We start from the raw sequence: 16,393 nt of genomic DNA on the forward strand, positions 1-16,393 counted from the left end.
CTGCAGGCCAGAGGCTTATCTTCTGACAACTCTAGGACTGTGCCTGCCAACATCATACCTCTGTTCATATATTTGTATACTTCCAAAAATAATATCATTCAAAGAGTAAAGACTGCTTTCCTCTATCATTAAGTTAATGTGTTTTTTTTTCATTTAAAGTGGCCTTGAGAAAGCTTTTCTAATAGGTGATTAAAAACTTAAGCCCCTTAACCACAAAAAATATCTCATTTGGAAGCCACGAGCCCTGGGTAGCTAAGATGAGGTCCGGGATCGAGAAAAATGACATCAGCATCCATAGGGTTTCTTCCATTCAGATACCTGCCTTTTCCCTGACCTTTCCGTTGAGTCACCTCTGATTCTATAGATGGCAATCTTGGTGGGAACCACCCCGTTCTATCTACCCATGTGTGCAAGTTGATACTTCGCTGGCTTTAATGGCACTAAGCAATCAAATCTCTATTTCAACTCACAAGGTCAATTTAACATTTAGGGAATATGTTCTATATATTCAAGACGGAATGTTAATATTTTCTTTAAAAATAGGATAGTACTAAACATTACTCCATTATTTGAAAGAAAAAGAAGCTTGACTATACATATTATAGTTCCCCCAGATTTTATTGTCATGCATCTGCCTTCTCACTGCTTTTGTTACTTCTTCCTATACTGGTCTCTTTGCTGTTGCCTGATGAACGCTAGTTCCTCCTTCATTACTTTTATCAGTTGTTTGTTTGTTTTGGGCTGCCTTATCTAAAAACTTACACCACCGATACATTTTATTACATCTACACCATGTATCTTTTATTTTCAAAGTAAGTATTAGATTTATGTATTAAAATCAAACAGTATTGTTCACAGCAATAACAGTGCTTGTCGCAATTTCCATTCTGTCCCTTGGAGTAAAGTGAGGAGAGAAAATGTCACACTGCATGCACAGAGAAAGGAATCTTAAAATGATGAATCTGGGAATTTATATAGAAACTGCCTCACACCTGTTACTTCTCCTCCTGCTCATCTTCCTGCTCCTCCTCCTGCTCCTCCTCCTGTTGCTCCTGCTCCTCCTCCTGCTCCTCCTCCTGCTCCTCCTCCTGCTCCTCCTCCTCCTCCTGCTCCTCCTCCTGCTCCTCCTCCTCCTCTTCCTGCTCCTCCTGCTCCTTCTGTTTGAGAACGTAGAGAGAAACTCTTCCTCTTCAATAAACGCAAACTCTCTCAAGCAAAGGTCTCTTCCTTGTTGACAAGCCTTTGGCTTCTAAACAAGTGGCTCCTAGCTTTACCCTCCTTGAAAGTAAAGCTCCTATAAATCCTTCTCTGGGGTATTTTACTATTCTTCCATCAGCCTTATACAAACGTTGTTGGTAATTTTTGTGTGGAAGTACTGATCATGCAGAAATAGAAAGTGTTCATATGGTTACCCCGTATCCCCCATCTCTCACAATTGTCCTTTGAGATAGGTCCTCTTAGTTCATTGCAACCCATGTAAACAAGTCTGAGGTCACATATGCAGTTATGCTTATATAGCCACCCAGATCTGCCTGACTCTGATGCTCACTATGTGTTATCACAGACAGACTCCCACCACTCTAGTTTCATCGGTTTCTCATGAAACAGTTCAGTATTTTAGTGCAATTTTAGGCCTGCATATTGCTATGATGCTAAACATGTTTCAGCAATGATTTCAAACTAAGACAGTCTGTGAAGAAAATCTTGAAGAGGTACTTTCAAATGTCATCCCAAGAGCATCCTGTGGATCACAGTGGACTGATCCTATTGTGGATGAGGGTACCATGAGAGTGGGCGAGACCAAACAGCAGCTAACAACAATGAACAGCATCTTAGGTTAGGTTCCCTGGGAATAGACTTTGAGATGAAGACTCTGGTGTAAATCATTTACACATCTCTCAAGAGGGAGCACAAAAATCAGGAGAGAGCAGCAGGAATGCTAAGGATCTGGTCCTAGCTAGAGACCAGATTTAGCCGCATTCTATAGGAAACTCTAGATAAATTCCACACCCCTGAGTTAACCCAACCTTCAAGCAAGGGTTAAACTTCTATGGTCACACCATAATCATTCATTTTCTCCAGGATGCCCTCAGAGGAGGAAGGAGTGGGGATGTTGAAGGTTGTTCACGAGGGAAGGACACCGCTTTGAACTGCCAGCAGGCGACACTCACAGCACCAACGAATAGAAGTGTCATCCTGGTCCAGAGGACGTAGGTCAGGCTCCCAAAATATCCTTTCTGGAAGAGTTGCCCTGCTGTTGTTGACACTCCTTTATGGGTGGACAACAGCCCTTTGGGTCTGCTTGGCTGTGAACTCTGCCTGCCCAATAAGCTCTGGCTCTCTTTCCTTTGGGTCAGCACAGCTAATGTGCTGGGATTTGCGAGAGAGGCGCTGGCTCTGAATCTTGCTGAACATGTTGGACCACTTTGGGCTCCGAATGCCAGAACACACACTTGGCTCCTCTGGAGTGAGTGCTCAAGGAGACTTTCCACCTGCGCAACCTTGGGAACCCGCTGCAGCAGGCTGCTCCTGCTCCTGGGAATGCACTCCTTAGGCAAGAAATGGTAATTAAGCACCTGTTAACATACATAATTTCAACTGTCATCATTCAGTTCAATAAGCACTTTTTAATCAACTGTTTAGTTTTCTTGCTTAAACATCTGGGTGTCAGGCAGCCCATTAGTTCATGTACACACCAAAGAATCAACAGCTTAGAATCTAAAACTTCAATTGTATAAAAATTATTAACATTTGTTGAATTAATATTCACTGTAAGGTATCTTGACCTTTTAAATATTTTGTTCATAATTTAACATTCCTTTAAATTCGATATTGCTATCATCTTGGACAGACAAAGAAGCAAATAAGTAAAATAATCAGACTGATATCACATAGCTAGTGACCCCAAATTTTAAATCAGATCCATTTTACATTATATGCAATTGTATACACAAGATCTGCATCATACTACCATCAAATCTTAGATTATTATCTCTGAAAGTGTACACATTTTGGATAATTTATAAAGAAGGCACATTCAGAATATTTCGATCTTGTCCCTAAAAATGAAAAACAACTTCAAGTACTATAAAAATAAAACCTTATTTTTATTTCTGAGGCCTAGAAAAATGTTCTATGGACATTTTTATTGTGTTTATGGAATGTCAAAGGAAGGATGGAAAAGGGGGGGGAAGAAACAGAGGCAGACAGGGATTCTTCCATTCCTGTGTCATTGATGGTAAAATTCTAACCTTTTAAAAATGGAAATATCCATAAAATGTAATTGCCACATCCTTCTGTGGTGAAGGAGACTCATAATCCCTGACCTTGGTCTTTTGGGTCCCAGATTCACAGGACTGGTTCCAGGCTTGAAATGGTTTGCTTCATAGTTTCCGGTGAAATGAATGGTTCACTCAAACCCCAGATTATGAAACCCGAAATGTGGCTCAGTAAAACCTAAAATGTGTTTTGCCCCTAGACCTTTTCCTTTTATCTTTCAAGAGCCATGTAATTTAATGGAAATTGAAGAAGTGTGGGATGGATTCCACTCCTTCCCCACATCGCCCATCCATTGTACCCATTAACTTCAAAGGAATTTAGCCTGGAAGGGAGCAATGTGGGTGTAGCAAGGCATAAAATGCTGTGGTGGGGAATAGTGAATGTCTTGCGTTTTTTAGACACCACAAGCCAGGCGCCTAAGCATTACTTTCCATTGCCTGTGACTTCGGCAGAAGTCCACAATACCCGTCTCCAGTACTCTCTGGTGCCTCCAGTGGCCCAGATTGTCACCTCACCTTGCCCACTCCTAGGTGTGTTTATCTGCGACTCTTGGGTGTGTTTATCTGATTGCCCTGCCATCAGTTTACACAACTGAAGCAGAACCCATCATCTTGGACTTGCCCTACAACCACCTAATTCCATCTTTCACAGAGTGCTAGCAGTGCCACAATCAGTCTTGTCATTCAACCTGCAATTCTTCAACTTGGCCTGTACTTCTCTCCTCTCTGCATCTCAACTTCCAGTTAATTAGGGGACTTTCTTTCTTCATGATAATCTTTCTCACATCTGTTTTTCGCAGCATCATCTCATGCTCTGTTATCACCTACATAATTCTTTTAGTAGCATAAGAACTAATATTTATTTAGATAAAGATCACTCACCTTCATTTCTATTGACATTTTAGTCCAAATAGGAATTCAATGTGATGACATCCCTATGCCTTGTACTATGTTTAGCAACATCCCTGGCCTCTACCCATTGAAGGAGCTGAGGTGACATAGTGGTTACATGTTGGGTGCTAACCACAAGGTCAGCAGTTCAAAACCAACAGACTCTCCACAGGAGAAAGATGAGGCTTTCTACACACAACAGGGATCACAGACTCAGAAACCCACAGGGAAATTTCTACCCTCTCCCACAGGGTTTCTATGAGCTGGAATCCACTGGATGGCAGAGTTTTCTTTCTTTTATTTTTTTCTACTCACTTGTCACTTTCAATGGTGACATTAAAACATGTTTTTAATTGTACATTCAACTTGATGTGATTGAAACATGGAATGATATTATATATGTATTAAATTCCAACTAATAATGAAAATACTTATTTTTTTCAGTCATTGCCAATTGCTCCTTCTGGGAAAATGTCACCCTCAGCATAGAAACAGTGTTTTTTTATGGATGAAGACTATCAGACACTGGCCATGGAAGCCAACACTGTCACTAGAGCCATGGGATACAATCATGGCAAGTCAAAATATTTTGTTTTGCAGAGTCAAGATGAAGGCTCGGCATTCTTTTCAACAAGGCACAGCTATCAGCTAACACTTATGCATTAAGATAGTACTTATCATTTCTAGTCTAGCCTTTCTGTCATCAAGTTCAGAGAATGTGACTTTTAATTTCTGAATTTTTAGTTTCTGATACATTGACTTCAAGGGTCCTTTGAAATAGATTTGTTGAAAGAGACAATGAGTGAGTTCAGTCACCCATAAGTCTGTCATTCTACTCCATGTTTGGGATTCATGGAATTACACAGGCCAAAGGCTATGTGTGCCCTCTAGCTATTCAAGTGCACTACCCAAACCATCACAGAATTGTCCGTTTTTTAGGAGCATAGTTTTGACTGATCAAAGAAGTGTCTTCAGTAACATATTATTTATTTGCACAAAGGTATTTTATGCATTTTTATAGACCCTGAATATATATAAAATTTTAAATCCTATTATAGACCCTAAGAATTCAAGACTCTTTTACTTAATCTTCCCTTCCAGAACCAGTGTAAAACCCAAGCTCAGAGATATGCCCCACTCTGCCACTCTACACTTGTGTCTTGCTTCTCCATTTCATAAAATTTCAGTTTCATTTTGGGGGTCTCTTGTTTTTCCTGGGTGACAATGGACAAAATAGCATTGAGTGAGATTGTGTTCTTCCAAATCTACAGCTCTTTGGACTCACTTGTCACTACCAATCCACATATGTCTATAAATACACTTACTGCCAACTGCATACACACTTGGCTTAGCTCTAATGTAAAAGAAAATCAGCATGCGTTAGAGGTCTCCTGAGATCTTGCTTTTGTATGTTACTTTACTTTTGTACATTACTTATTTAGTCCTAGGACCATAAGAAAGGCAAGGCTTTCTACTCCCATCCAGAGTCACTCTTTCTGAAACCCACGGGGGCAGTCTACCCTCTCTTGTAGGATCACTAAGAGTCAGAATCAGTTTGCTGGCCATGAGATTTTAAATAATTAGGATTAAATGCAATGCACAGAGAAGGTAAACAAGTTTCTGAGACTGAAGGCTGCAATCCATGATCTTCATGCACAAATATATCAAGTCTTTCTCAGTAAGTAAGGTTGTGGAATATGGTAGCTTGTCAATAAGCCTTCCTCTGATGCTGATGCCACATCCTTCTTCATATAAGCCAGCTGCTCTGGAATAACTGTGGTGAGATACAACCCCGTTGTTCACCTGTTCTCACTTTAAATTCCCTGTTCTGTTTGCCCAACTGCCTCTTGATCCATGTTCAAGTCCCTCAGAGCCCAGGCTACTCATACGTTGTTATGATCCATATATTCTAGTGCCTTGGCATAGTTAATAAAACACAAGTGAACATCTTTCTGGTATTCTCTGCTTTCAGCCTTCTCATGTCAGAAATTATATCCCTCATTGTATATCTTCTGAATCTAGCTTGAATCACTGGCAGCTCCCTGTCAATGTACTGCTGCAACCAATTTTGGATATTCTTCAACAAAATTTTGCTTGCATGTGATATCAATGACATTGTCTTCCAGGGTTATGGCTTAATTCCTATTTAAATGGATCTTGTAGGGATGTTTGTTTGCTAGTCTGAATCTTGCATCTGGCTCATCAACCTCCAGTTCTTTGGGCTTGAGCCAATGGCCTGTCATACTGTCCATCTCTCCTGAGATCCATCAGCAGTTTGATATCTGACCTGCCAGCATTAGATTCATTCATGTCTCTAGTCACAAATCTGATCTGTTGACTTCAATTTCATTTGCTTGTACAGCCTGCAGTATTCCTGCCAATTCTGCATTCATCAGCCCCCAAAATTATGGCAGTCAAGAGAAGCCTCCACTTTAACATCTGATCCATAGACTTGAACTTGACAAGACTTACCCACTTCTACAACTGTGTATGCCTTTGCCAGACTTACTTAGTCTGTATGCTGAGCAAACAATCAGAGAAGCTGGTTTATATGAAAAAGACTGCAGTATCGGGATTGAACGAAGGCTTAAAAACCTGTGATGTATGGATGACACGACCTTGCTTGCTGAAAGTGAGGAGGATCTGAAACACCTGATGATGAAGATCAAGGATTGCAGCCTTCAGTGTGGATTACAATTCAACTGAAAGAAAGCCAGAATCCTTACAACTGGATCAAAAGTTAACATCATGATAAATGGGGGAAAACGTGGTAGTTATCAAAGATTTTGTCTTGTTTGGATCTACAATCAATGTTCATGGAAGCAGCAGTCAAGAGACAGAAAGATGTGTTGCATTTGGTACATCTGCTTCACAAAACCTTTTCTTAGAATATTGAAAAACAAGGATGTTACTTTGAGGACTAAGTCACTGCTGGCTCAAGGCATGGTGTTTTCAATTGTCTCACATGCATAGAAAAGTTCCCCAACTCGAGTAAGGAAGACTGAAGCAGAATCAACTCATTTGAATTGTAGTGCTTGAGAAGGATATTGAAAGTACCATGCTAAGAGTTTAACCATATTCCAGAGTGCTCCTTTGAAGCAAGGATGGAGAGATTTCTTCTTTCATACCTTGGATGTATTAGCAGGAGAGACCAGTCCCTGGAGAAGGACATCATGGTAAATTAGTGGGATAGCGCAAAAGTGGAAGGACCTGAGCTAGATGGATTAACCAAGTGGCTACACCAGACTCAAGCAGAGGACCAGTTGTGAGGATGATGCAGGATTGGGCACTCTTTCCTTCTATTGTGCAGAGGGTCGCAGTGGGTTGAAACTGACTAGATAATACCTAACAACGACAACAACAGTGTCATTCATTTCATTCATATGCCTCTCTCGTGCGCTGACTCGCTTGCTCACTCTCAGTCTAACAAGTGCTTATTGATAACTCCTTTTTTCCCCTCAGCATTCTAATCTTTCTACTCATTCTTATGAGAAAAACAAAACAAGAAAACATTGCTGCCAAGTTAGTTCTGTTCCTGTCGACCAGTGTGTAGCAGAGTAGAGCTGCTCCGTATGATCTTGATTGGGTGTCAGCACTATGAAAGCAGGCCACTGCTTTTATTTTATTCACTCCCATGGGTTTCTACCCAGCCACCTTTTATTTTAGCAATCAAGTGCCAAAGGTTTGCACTATACAGAGATGATGCTGGTGGTGGGGGTGGTAGGGTGGGGCAGAATCTCTCTTAAATTCAGTTTCCTTGCAGGGAAAACAGAGTGTTAGCAGGGGTTCTTCTCCTAGGACTGATGTCCTTTGCCACATCCAACCACAATGAAGTGTTCTGGAGATTCTTTTGAAGAAAGGAAAATTCTTGTTTTCTGATTTAAAAAAATCTTAGAACTTAAAGTAATCTAAATTTGTAGAGTAAGCCTGAGTTGATACCAACTCATTGAAACCTATATAACAGATTCTACATCACCCATTGGATTTCTAAGACTGCAATCTCTACAGAAGCAGTCTGTGAAATCTTTTTTCTGTGCATCTGCTTGTCGGTTCACAATGGTACCCGCTTGCTTCCCCGATGGTCACTTAGCCACTGTGCCACTTGGGTTCCTATTTGGAGCGTCCGGGCAGAGGAGCACCTGGAGTGCCCTTTTTCACCCCATTTCTCGGGAATCACCAGAGATCACTGTGGAAATATACACCTCTCCAGACACACAAGTCTAATCATTGCCTGAGAAGAAATAAAAATGAAAAGATGGAAGGAGGGAATAATAAAGTAATTAAATATAACAAAGAGATACAATATAGGCTAATACTGTAAACGATGTTGACTTATAGGGCGTCAGGCTCAGATGGTCTAATTCATTTCCATGTTAGGCACCATCATTTGTTTTTAGCATAGAAGAGGGTAATAACCCTTTTAAATGTTCGTGTACTTTTGCTAAGAGGTATGGGGCATATTGGGTAAGTGGCTCTTGATAATCAGAAGGTCTATGATTCAAATTCACCACATGTTCATGGGGCATTTGCTTCCTTCAAGATTTGCAGTCTCAGAAATCCTATGGGGCAGCTCTATTCTGTCTTCTGGGCTCGCCATGTGTCAGAGTGAACTGGATGGCAGTGGCTTTGGTGTTAGAGTACTTTTACCTTCACATCAAACCCCAGGGGGACAAACATTAATGGATGAAAGCATTATAGAGGATCAGAATAACAAAGAAATCCATCTACTTTTCTAATGAGAAAATGGAATTTTGGGAAACGTAAACTAAAACCCAGGATTACATGGCAAACGATGGCAGAGACTATAACTTATGTTACTAGTACCTTACTAAATGAATGGTGTTTGGGCCACATCTGACTTCCTCTGGGTACACAAAAAGAAGGAGAATCAAACCCTATACCAGCTCAAAGCCAATTACCACAGGCAGAGGTCAGACATACTGCTACCCTGCAGCCTTCTGCAGCCATATTCTGACCCCAGTCCTCCATCCCCACGGACTCGACTTCTCTGTTAGGTTTGCTAACCCATTTCAATGGCCACATACAACGCACAGATGACATTTACAATTGTGGATCTTTATTAAGAAAGTTAACAGGCTACCACAGCCAGGATCAGAAAACATGTAGGATACAATTATTGGTTCACAGCAACACCTCTCCTCAGCCAGTCACCAATCTCTCTCGGGTCCCCACCTGTCACATACATGGTCCCTTAATCTCAGCCTCTGTTCCAGGAAGACTTTTTCTCTCTCCGTTTCATTGCCTTTAAGTTTCTCTGCTCCACCATGCTGCAGCCTCTGCTGCCCCCATCTCATATGTGGTCTGAGATCTCATAGGTGGTCTGTTGGTAGCAGTCCTGGAATATCTTTTCCTGCTTCTCTTATACACAGAGGAATGGCAAGCGAAATGTACAAGTTTCCTTTATTCGGGTTTCACACACTCTATTTTCAGGGTTCCACCCAGTCCTTTAGAGGAGCCATATTTTAAAGCAATTTCACTGCACTACATTTGTACAACATTCTATTTCAATGTCCACCCATGTTCTTTTAAAATTATGCATCCTTCCTTTTTGTTTAAGTCGCCACTGATGGTCTATTATAGGAATTACCAAAGACAATTGGGGACATGAAAGCCTGGCCACTCACAACTCTAAAACCTTTATTCCACATGTGAATCAGTGCAGAAAATAGTTTGCACTTCATTTATTCATGTACTAATTTGGAATTAAGCTGCACCACATAAATTCTCCTGAAAAATGATGCAATTAAGCCTGGACTATTTGAGGAAGGACAACAACATGTGGTTGTGATTATAATGGCAAACATCTTGGTAACACGCTGACTTATTAGTGCTGTAATTAGTGTTGGTGCGATGCATACTGAATAGTCCATAAAACAAATAATGCAATGGACAATCATGAAGAGAAGCCATAATTTTCAAGTGAACAATCTTTGGATATTTTGCCTGTGGCATCAAGCATTTGGACCAAATGAGTTCAGCCACTACATATAGGAATCTCTGCCTCCCCTGGAGTACAGGGCATTAGACAGCTCTTCAACTTCTGGCAAAATACAAAATTAGGTCATGAAACCTAGAAAATTACAGCAAAATGAAGTCTTTTAGGGACCAATTATATAAATGCTAAAAAGTGTGAGCACTGGCTGCAAAATCTTGAATTCTAGGTTAAGTTTGGTCAACAGTACTCACTAAAAGGCACTAAATGTAAAACTATTGATCCCGTAATAACATATTTCAGAAATAGATGGAATCTTGAGACATCATTTTGATCAATCTCTTGAATGCGTAACATATGATTTTAAAATTGTATTTTATAAATGAATTAACTTCATTCTATAAAATACTATCTAGAAGAATAACAGAAAATGGGACCAAGCATGAGAAGGTAATTTAGTTTCTATTCAAATTTTACTCTTTTCTAAAATGATAATTTAACTAAAATATCTCCTCATGTTTAAGATTATGCTTTTCATAATCTTATCCAGAGCTTAAAATGTTTCATCCAAAATACTGGCCAAAAGAGGTCCAAGAAGTGAACAGGAGAAATCTTCCTCTAGAGCGCTGGTTATCAACATATTTAATAACAAGTCACTCATATACCTTTCACAACAAGTAACACTTGTTTCTTAGGGTACTTGCTAAGAAAGCAGCAGACTTCTGAACAGAAATTTGGTGGTGTAGACTGTATTTAAGTAGATACAATAAATCAGTGGTCTACTGCTCAGTGAGGTATGGAAACTCAGGCTCTGATTTTTCATTTTCTTATCTGTTATTGATTGAGATGTTTGCTTCCAAAATATATGTCAACCAGGTTAGGCCACGATTCTCAATATTATACAATTATCCTTCAATTGTGATATAATATTATAGTAAGTGTTTATTTTTTAATCAAGCCTCTACGATGTCAGTGAGGCAGGTTTAGTGACAGTCATGTTAATGAGCTAAGGTGCAATCCACAGGATTAAGTTGTCTCTTGAGTCAATCTCCTTTTTTTGAGGTATATTATATAATCGAACAGAGATCGAGGGGGCGGGGAATGTACTATTACTAAGAAAGAAGATCAGGGAACAAATGCATGTCATTTGCACCCAGGGTTATTCCTAGACCCAGGAGTCAGCTCCCTGACTACAGATTTCTAACCTCCTAAACTGTGAGGAGTTATATATCTGATTGCTAAAGCCATTGTGGTATTTCTGTTGTAGTGGCACTACAAAGCAAAGACAACATCCTTGGCACTTCAATATGTGTGTAGATTTGTAACGTCATTAGTATGTCCCCATCATGATTTCAAAGTGCTCTTTTGTGTGACACAGTGTCCCAACCAATGGCCTTAGCACAGAGCCAGTGAAATGTGGGAGGATAGCTAAAAGGGGCAGGCAGTGGGTGATGATTCAGTGATTGGTTTAGCTTTCAGAGCAGGGTTTGGGACCCTGGTTGAAAGTAGAACTCTACCTTGAAGGGCGATGAGTGCCAGGAAATGGGCACCATAACATGCTGGATCCCTGGCTCCAAACAATGAAAAATGACAGAGAATTAACTTTGTGCCTGAATTGGATCTAAGTGCATTACTAGTCTTAAAGCATTTGATCTTCATAAACCCGTTGCTGCTGAGTTGATTCCAACTCATAGATAGCAATTCTTTAGCACAAAGTGGAACTGTCCCCTATGGTTTCTAAGGTTGTAATCTTTAGAGGTGCAAACTGTTTTTATTTCTCTTATTAATTGTAATAGTAATTTCAAGAAAAGGAGCCTAATATTGTCATTTTCAATAGGTGTAGAAAAGATAAATAATTTAGCCAAGGGCACAGAGACACAAATGAAGAGAAGCAGGATGTGAGTCCAGATGACTGGCTCTAGTGTGCTGCACGGCTGTAGTGTGAATACTACAGCGGTCTCTCATGCGAAGAGGGGTAAGATATATTGTAGCTCTAGCCTGGTGGCAGGTGTGAGATTGCTAGGACAGGGTTTGTCTTGGCTAAGGAAAATTAGAAAATCAGATGAAACTTACTTCCTGATTTAAGTCAATCATTATGTCTCACCATGTCACATGGATCTCAGGAACATATCCTTGATATTCCTGTGTATATTTTATCTATCTGACCTAGCATGCTGTGAGTGCCCCAAAGAAACCCAGGTAATAAGTTTAAAATTCCGTCACTGCCATTTCCTCTACAGGAGCCTTTAGGCAATTTTTGTTCTATGAGCCTCAGCTTCCTTATGGGAAAAATGATAATGAAGGCATTTCATATGATTATATCCAGGGTTAAACAGGAAGATACTTGTAAAGCATCCAAGAGCGTGAACTCTGGCTTGATTGGGTAGGTTGGGAAGCCGTCTCTGACACTTTTTCGCTTAGTGGCCTTGAGCTAGAGATTTAATCTCTCATCATCTTCCACTTCTACAAAATGAGACTCATAACGGCGCCTACTTTAGAGAGTTACTCTGAAGACTCAATGTACGAATTCTTGTAAAATGCTTATAATGTGTTTTGATGTTTGTTAGCAAGGACTGTAACTACTATTGTTTTTGTTGTTATTGTCACCAGAGTGTTTGCTTCCCTTTCTGTTCCTCTCACTTTCCTTCATTAAAAAAAAAATGAAGTCGTGTCAACTAGTGTGGTTTTTGTTAAATGCATCGAGTCTCCTCTGCCTCATTCACTGTATACGATCACAGAAGGTGACCTGGACCGTATGCTGGGACTTTAGATCAGTTTGAAGGAGAAGAGCGTCAGTGGGCTGTAAGCCGAGAATCCAAGATCCAAGCCTGTGATGAAATGTCGTCCTCCTTGTAGGAAGCCTGTTGCTCCTCCGGCCCACCTAGGGCGAAAATGGCGTCTCCATGTGCAGCTGCTCCACAGTCCCCTCAATTCCCTTCTCTGTGAAACACTGAGACTATGGCTTCTTGGAGAGTCGTGTTTGAGGGCTCAGTGAGTTACGGTAATACATATGTGAGGTACTTAAAATGATTTTATGGCAACTAGATCCTTCTGGCTAGGGGTGAAGTGAAACCTGTCAATCAAATCACAGCCCAATGACTTCTCGATGATATAAGAGGGGGAGACACTGGGAACTGCGCTTTCTTCCACTTCACTTTCTTCTTTGCCCGTCACCCTGAGCCATATTGCCACGTAAGACTATATACATACATCAAAGTAAATTGCTGTTATTGCTTTCATGTATCATCAAGTCATCACTGGTGCATCTTCTAGTTAGGTGCTGCCTAGTGGTTCTGAGTTACAGTGACCCTATGCACTGCAGAATGAGAGAGTAGCCTGTTCTGGACGCTCCTCACGGTTGCTATGTTTGAGTCCATTGTGTTCATTCACCTTATCAAAGATCTTCCTCTTTTTAATTACCCCTCCACTTGACTGGTCTCTCCTCCAAAGTATGTCCAGCGTACATGAGGTAAAGTCTCATCATCCTCACTTCCAAGGGACAGTATGGTTGTACGTCTTCGGTGGCACATTTGGTGTTCTTCTAGAAATCTATAGTACTTTCAGCATTCTTGCCTAGAACCACAGTTTATAAACATTAATTCTTCTGTGGTTTTCTTATTTTTTGTTTAATTTTTATGTTTTATTTTATGTTTAAATGATTGAAAATACTATGGCTTGGGTCAAGCGTACCTTAGTTCTCAAAGTGACATCCTTGTAGCTACATCGTATGTTAATAATGATATCTGTCCTCCAGATTGTTCATCCAGCCTATCTTATTTAGAGAGACCTGCGGAGATAATAACATGCACAAAACAAGACAGAGCAAAAGCAAGCAACAAAAGAAAACAAAACAAGACAATGACAAAAGTACAACCAAAACCCCCACAACAACAAGAAAGAAAAGCTTGCAGTTAGTTCAAGGACTGTGTGTTGGCCTTTAGGAGTGTTTTCCAGTAGAGTCTGATGGAGCACCAAGCCCTGGCCCCTGAGGACTTTGTTGCTCTGTTCGCCTTGTTGTTCTGTTCCATACCCTTAGTGTTTTGCCTCAGTGTGGTGGGATCAGATGAGGCAGAATTCCCACACTGCGTCTCCAGTGTTGTCCCATGTAGGGCTATGGGTCAGGAAGGGATGCCATGTCTCATAGTGGGACTGACCATATGGTCTTCTCTGTGGATTGGCTGCTCTGAGCGGGAAAATCATTGTTAAGGCTTGATGGGCCAGGTTGTGCTCCCTTCTTTCTTCCTCCCCCTTCATTTGCTCCTGTGTGCTCTGTTCAGACATGTACCTCTCCTGGAGCAGAAGAAATGGGTGCATAAGCAAATGTGGTGAAGAAAACTGATGGTGCTCAGCTATCAAAAGAACAAAAGGCTTGAAGATAAACATGCAACCATCTAGCTCAGAAGAAACAAAGCCCACATAGAAGAAATACACCAGCCTGTGTGATCACGAGGTGTAGAAGGGATCAGGTATCAGGCATCCTCAGAGCAAAAAAATCATATCATTGTGAATAAGGGAGAGTGAAGAGCAGAGACCCAAAGCCCATCTGTAGGCAATTGGACAACCCCTTATGGAAGGGTGGCAGGCAGGAGATGAGCCAGTCATGGTGCAGTGTAGCAATGATAAAACATACAACTTTCCTCTAGTTCCTAAATGCTTCTTCCACCCCCAGCCCCCACTATCATGATCCCAATTCTACCTTACAAACCTGGCTAGATCAGAGGATGTGCACTGGTACAGATAGGAACTGGAAACACAGGGAATCCAAGGCAGATGACCCCTTCAGGACCAGTGATGAAAGAGGCGATACCAGGAGGATAGAGTGAGGGTGGGGTGGAAAGAGGGAACTGATTACAGGAATCTACATATAACCCCCTCCCTGGGGGACAGACAACAGAAAAGTGGGTGAAGGGAGACGTCGGACAACGTAAGATATGACAAAATAATAATTTATAAATTATCAAGGGTTCATGAGGGATGGGGGAATTAGGAGGGAGGGGGAAAAATGAGGAGCTGATACCAGGGGCTTAAGTGGAGAGCAAATGTTTTGAGAATGATGAGGGCAATGAACGTACAAATGTACGTTACACAATCGATGTATGTATGTATGTATAGATGTGATAAGAGCTGTAAGAGCCCCTAATAAAATGATTGAAAATATAATGATATCCCTCTTGCCACATCCTCTTCTGAAAACAGCTTGAGTTTCTGGCAGCTTCCTATTGATGTGCATTTTTAACTCTTAGTAAATACTATTCAGTAAAACTTTATATACAGGTAATATAAATAATACTGCTCAATTATTTCTGCATTTTGAGGTCAACTTTGTTTGGAATGGTACAAATATAGGACTCTTAAAATTTTCCAGATTTCTTGCCATAGGTTGAGAGATTCCAGTGTTTCATCAGGTTATTAAAACATTTCAATGGATATTCAATCAATTCTTGGAGCTTGGTTTTTCCCAATGTTTTCACTGTAGCTTGGACTTCTTCCTTGAATGTTCTACACTTGAAATGGTTGAATGTCAACCAGTTCTTTTGTGGGAGACTGTGTATTCTTTCCATATTTTAATGATGTTTATAGCATTATTCAATATTTTACCCACGGAACCATTCAATATTTCAATTTGAGACTTGAATTATTTTCTTCAGTTATTTTAGCTTGAGATATCTTTAATATCCTTATCCTTTTAGTTTTTCTAACTACAAGTCTTTGCCCATTTCACATTAACACCTTAATTTGCATTTTCAAGTTGCCCTTTGAAATGTTCTATTCAACTCTTTTATGTCATCATTTTTTTCCATTTACTGTAGTTGTTCTACAATTAAGAGCAAGTTTCATAGTCTATTCTGACATATATTTTGATATTTTCTATCCTGCCTTTTTTACTGACTCATATAGCAACCTTATTTAAAATTGTTCATATGCCTGAGACCACAGTTGTAGACATCAATCCATATCTTTAAAGGTCTTCCTCTCTTTCATAGACTCTCTATTTTACCAAGCGTGATGTCCTTTTCCAGAGACCGGCCACTCCTAAAGCATGTCTGAAGCACAGAGCATGGAACCTTACCATCCTTCCTTCTCAGGACCATTCCAGTTGTACTTATCCCAAGACAGATTTGCTCGATCTTCTAGAAATCCATAGTCATACTCAATCTTATTCTCCAACTTCATCAATAATCCCCCTTTCTGACTTATCCATTTTTCAACTTTCCCATGCATAGAAGCAATGTGGAATACCTCAGCACCTTAGTCTTCAAAGTGATATCTT

Source organism: Tenrec ecaudatus, chromosome 1 (genome assembly GCF_050624435.1).
Source record: "Tenrec ecaudatus isolate mTenEca1 chromosome 1, mTenEca1.hap1, whole genome shotgun sequence".
Lineage (NCBI taxonomy): Eukaryota > Metazoa > Chordata > Mammalia > Afrosoricida > Tenrecidae > Tenrec > Tenrec ecaudatus.